The sequence below is a fragment of the Cicer arietinum genome, chromosome 7 (genome assembly GCF_000331145.2).
Source record: "Cicer arietinum cultivar CDC Frontier isolate Library 1 chromosome 7, Cicar.CDCFrontier_v2.0, whole genome shotgun sequence".
Classification (NCBI taxonomy): Eukaryota; Viridiplantae; Streptophyta; class Magnoliopsida; order Fabales; family Fabaceae; genus Cicer; species Cicer arietinum.
This window is the reverse complement of record NC_021166.2, coordinates 12,974,664-12,980,217: the sequence shown is the minus strand read 5'-3', so window position 1 is coordinate 12,980,217 and position 5,554 is coordinate 12,974,664.

Here is a 5,554-nt window from a genome sequence, read left to right as displayed (position 1 = left end):
ATTGATACGCCAACGATGAATCGTCACAATGGTAAGAAAGTCATTGATAAAATTCAAGAAACTTATAATTCAAGAACCCAACGAGGAGACACATCTCACTTATCATTCTCATGAGAGAAACTCTAATTCATTTCCAATTTATTTTCTCAAATGAGGTTACAAACCCTACATAAAACATAAAACCTCAAATCTACACAGGCCACAAGTGGAACTATTCTCTAGGTTCATATCGGACTTACATCACATTTAAAAAAATAAACTAACCATAAGAAAGCAAAATATATTCACTTATACATGACATTAACTAAATCTAAATTAAAACTATTACGATTCTAAATTAAATCAAACTAAAAAATTTTACAAACCAAATTAAAATATATAAAATTCATCCTAATTTATTAAAATATCGACCATCTTCATGCTCATGAAGTCTTTATCAAGTGCTCATGAAGTTACTAAGTTCTCATCTTATGTTTTCTTTTATTATTCACTTTAGCGTACAATTTAGTTTCTCATATACTTTTGTAGTTTGCAAGTATTATTTTGTCACTCAATTTCACACTTGTAATTTTCTTTCTATTATAATACAAAAGATATGTACTTCATATACAAATAACACATTGCTTTTCCTATTAAGAGCTATTATTTAGTTTATATTATTATAATAGTAAACATAATACGATTATAAAAATATTTTATTTATATTTTATCTCTGTTTGATTGCACTTAATAACAAATTAGACAATATTATTTTAATGTGTTTAAGAAGGATCACTTAATGACAGGATATATATATTATATTCACGTGGCTATATGTGTGACAAGATCGCATTTAATTTGTTTAATAGTATTTAACTTTTAATCATTTTATAAAATTGCCCTCGTGATAAACTTAGACATGTTTTGTCAATTAAATTATCAACGTAAAATTTATATATTTCTATTTTTAAGAAAAAACTTTCATTTTTTTAATTTATTTGAATCATATATTGATTTTATTAGATTTCAAATTATTTATATGTAATTTATCGTTTATATAAATTAAATAAAATTATAAAATTACTCATATTAATTACGAAATTACATATATCTATTTAAAAATATCCTTAACTTACATGTTTCTATTCATCGGCGAAGCTAGACTAATTTTTAAGGGGTGGCTAATTTTGTATACAAATTATATATTAACAAATTAGTACTTGACGATAGTACTTTAAATAGTTAAATTCACCCATAATTAAATCTATAATAATTTGTAATATCTTTTCAATATAAATAATTGAACTATTTACAATAAATTTATCTTTAATTTTATTTTTCAGTCATATATCTTCACAACTTTTATTGTTAAAAATGTTTTATTTATAGTTATAATAGGAATTAAAAATGAGAAAATAATATAAATAGATATATCAATCAAATGATAAATTTTTACTTTTGATTTCTTCTAACTTTATTACTAAAAACTTATTTGGAGTAAATATATTTTATTGGGGTAGAAAAATATAAAATTATACTTATTTATTATAATTTTTTTTTAGGTGGCCAAAGTTACCACATGCCAATGGGTAGCTTCGCCTCAGTTTCTATTATATTTGCCAAAACATTTTCTATTATATTTGCCAAAGAAATGTTTCAATATTCTACAGTTTTAATATTTTGATTTAATTTTAAATATTTTTAAAATTTTAATTACTATTTGTTACAAGGTTAAATAAGGAAATCAAGTTTTTATAATTTTTATTTTTAAATAAGTGGATTGGATATAAGTCATCTCATTTATATAATACTATATATTCAATTTTTCATTCAATATGTGACTTTTTTTTTTCCTGCACATTTGATGTACCAACTAATATAAATAAAGTGATAAAATAATATGATTAACTTAACTGATATACAATATGATAATTTGGTTTATCCTATCATACATCTCTTATTAATTTAGATCATTGACCTATCCTTAAATTTATCCTTTATTTCTTTTATTAAGTTGTCCAAATAATTATGTGAAATAATCTTTATCCATAAACACAAAAGCACGCACTAACATGGTAGTGTTTCAAGAAAACGAATCAACCGGATGAAGGAATCTGTTAAAGCTGTACAAGAAGACGATCACAAAAGGGAGCACAGGATCAGCTGGAAAAGTCAAATATGAAGTTAAGAATAAGATTACGTGCATGAGGTGCCAATTATTAAAAGTAGTTGCACATGATGGAAGCTTACAATATTTGAATTGACCTTTCTTTAATTGCCTAATCGCTGTTACCCCAATTATTGATTAACGATGTAATTTAGACTGCAGTAATTCCTCACATTCAGTGAATCATACACTATTGAAGTTGGTACATGCAATATGCACAAAAGATAATTATTATTATTATCTTTTTTTTTACTAAATTACACCAGTAATCTTTTAATTTAATTTTAATTAATATTTTCATTTTTTTTAGTTTATCTTTTATTTTAATTTTAAGTGACAATTAGATATTTTATATTTTAAAATATCAATAATGTTGTCATTTTTTTTATAAAAATTCAAAAAATCATCAAAATTTTTAAACAAAACCCATAAAATTAATTATTATATTCGATAAAATACAAATTTAATCAAATTTATAATTTAAATCTTTAAATAAATTCATATTTTCATTCTTTATTTGATGTTGTTGGCGATAAAAATATGAATTTATTTGAATATTTGAGTTATGCATTTGATAAAATTTGCATTATATTGAAGATGATTATTAATTTTAGGGGTTTTGTTTGAAAATTTTGATGATTTTTTTTTTTGAATTTTTGTAAAAAAAAGAAGGATAACATTATTGACATTTTAAAAGTTAAAATATTAAATTGTCACTTAAAATTAAAATAAAGTACCAAATCGAGAGAGAAAAAAGATAAATGACTAAAACGTTAACTGAAATTAAATTAAGGGACAACAGATGTAATTTAGTTTTATTTTTGTACTTGTTAAGGGTAGGGGTGTTAACGGTATTGAAAATTATGGTTGTATTGAAGAAAAATAAATTTAAAATTTAAATTTGAAGAATTGTGATACTATTAAAGTACCACATATTTATATATAGTGCTTTTAACATAAATAATTTAATAAAATTGTATTTAATTATAACTAATTTTTAACTACTTTAAATTATATTTAATTAAATTTAACAACATCAGTCTCACAAGTTAGAAGTGCGTAATAATATTTCTAATTTGAGAAGAACAATAAAGAAACAAGAAAATACAATATAATTAGAGATGTGCAAAATGTATTAATTGGAGCCACTAAAAAAACTAAATCAATTAAATGATTTATGAATTTAATCACATATTTAAAATTAGAATTCAAAAATTGATTTAACTAATTTAATTATTTTTTAACCTCAATTAAGATTTTTCTTAAAAAAAATTTAAAATTTGTTTTTCTCTAAGAAATATAAAAAAAATGAATTTTTTTTTTTGAAAATTTTTTTGGAAATTTTTTTTATATCTATGTTTTCTGGAAAAAAATTTGAAAATTTTGTCAAAAAAATTTCGAAATACTTTTCCCAAAATTTTTTTTCGGAAAATATTATAAAAAAAAATTTCATGAAATTTTTTTTATCGAGTAATTCTTTACATCTATTTTTCTCGAATTTTTTTTTTCAAAAGTCTTTGCCCAATTTTCTGTTGAATAATTCACTAAAAAACTAATTTGAAACCCCAATTTTAACTAAAAACTTATTCAAAATATTAAACTAATTTAGAACTAAATTAAAACTGGTTCGAAAATTAACCAGTTTTTATGAAAGTGGTTTTCAAAAACGGAATCAAATTATTAATGTGGTCTAATTTAGTTTAGTTTTTGGACCATAAACACCCCTAAATGTACTAATGAAAGAAAATTACAAGAAAAATAATACAAACCATAATCACATCGGCTAAACAACAAAATTGATGTAGAAAGTGGTAACAGCCGAGGTGCATAACTCTCGTCGAAGTCTTTTGTTATTTTGGCTAACTTGAAAATTTTTCGTGTCTCCACATCACTCACTCCATATAGAATAAAAAATCTCAATCTTAGGTTTTCAAATGCCAAATTTGACTAATAAAGAAATATCTAACTACCATATGCTACAAGGTCAAAGAGAAGGATATTTGCTTTATTACCATAGGTAGAAGCACAAATAATTAAAAATGCTTAACTAAGCCTATAAAAAAAGATAAACTAAATTATGGTAGAAACATATAGAAAAAACGAATATGGTTAAGAAAATTTAAAGAAATATAGCACCAAACATTTGAAGTAAATGAGAAACTTCAACCAATACTAAGACATATGAGTAAAAAGAGAAGAACCAACAAACTATACTTCAAACCATAATTTCATCTTTTTACCCAAATGAGATTCAACAAACAATAACAACCAAATCTTTAAAACCCAAATTTGTGTCGATCCTTATCATCGAAGGAGAAAGTACAAGCATGAAGAAATACATCAATTTTCATATCCATAAACATGTCCAAAGATAAGGACACTAAAGAATGTTGTATGTAGTAGAATAATTATTGCTTCAATACCATGTTGAAAATAATGGTTGATGCCAAAAAAAAAAAAATAATAATTAAAAAGAAATATAAAATTTGAAATGATATGATGAAAATTTATGATATAAGTAGAGTACGATGTACTTTTATATTGTGCTCTTAATCTAACTACCTTAACAAAACTTCACTTTAACCATAACTAACTTCAAATAACCTTAAATCACGAACTCAGTCACCCAAACCAATTCAACTTGCATTTTAACAGAACTCTTTCAAGTTCATGTTACCAAAATCGACCTATTTAAAATCAATGATATTCGGTTCAAATAGCGGATTTAATACTTTGAATCCACGAATCCAATCTATTGATGTGACATATATATTTTTATTTATTTTTACTATTAATGAATACTTAAATTTTAGTTGTTGGATTATATTTGAGAATTTGTTACAAATGTAGTTGATTTAATTGTTTTATTGTGCTTATGGATGTATTTGAAGTATTGAATGATATGTTGTGATATAGTTTTATTACTTTTGAGATGTTCAAGTATTTAAATTTAATTACAATATTTAAAAATAAAAAATATATTTTTTCTTTATTACCCCCGAACTCAATCCAACTCGCTCATAATAGGGTTGGTTTGGTTTGGGTTTGTTGTGAAAATTATAGATTGAAAACTCAATCCAATCCAAAAGAAATTGACCAGTTCAGTTATCGGATGTGGCAAAAAATGATCCAATCCAACTCGTCTACACCACTAGTTAAGAGACTAAAAAAGGAAATACAAAGTAAGTTTTGAGTGGAAAATTTAACTTTTTACAATTCTAAAGTATGAATTACCCTTTTATTTTTTCTTCCTACATTTGAAATACAAACTAGGGATCATCAAAGGTAATGCCGAAGTTAGCATGATGAAAACTAGACTAAAAAGGAATGATATTGGATTGTATTGGTCGATCTAGTATCGTTTATGTTCATTTGCACTTTGGGAGATGAGATCGGTAGTCGCAAATA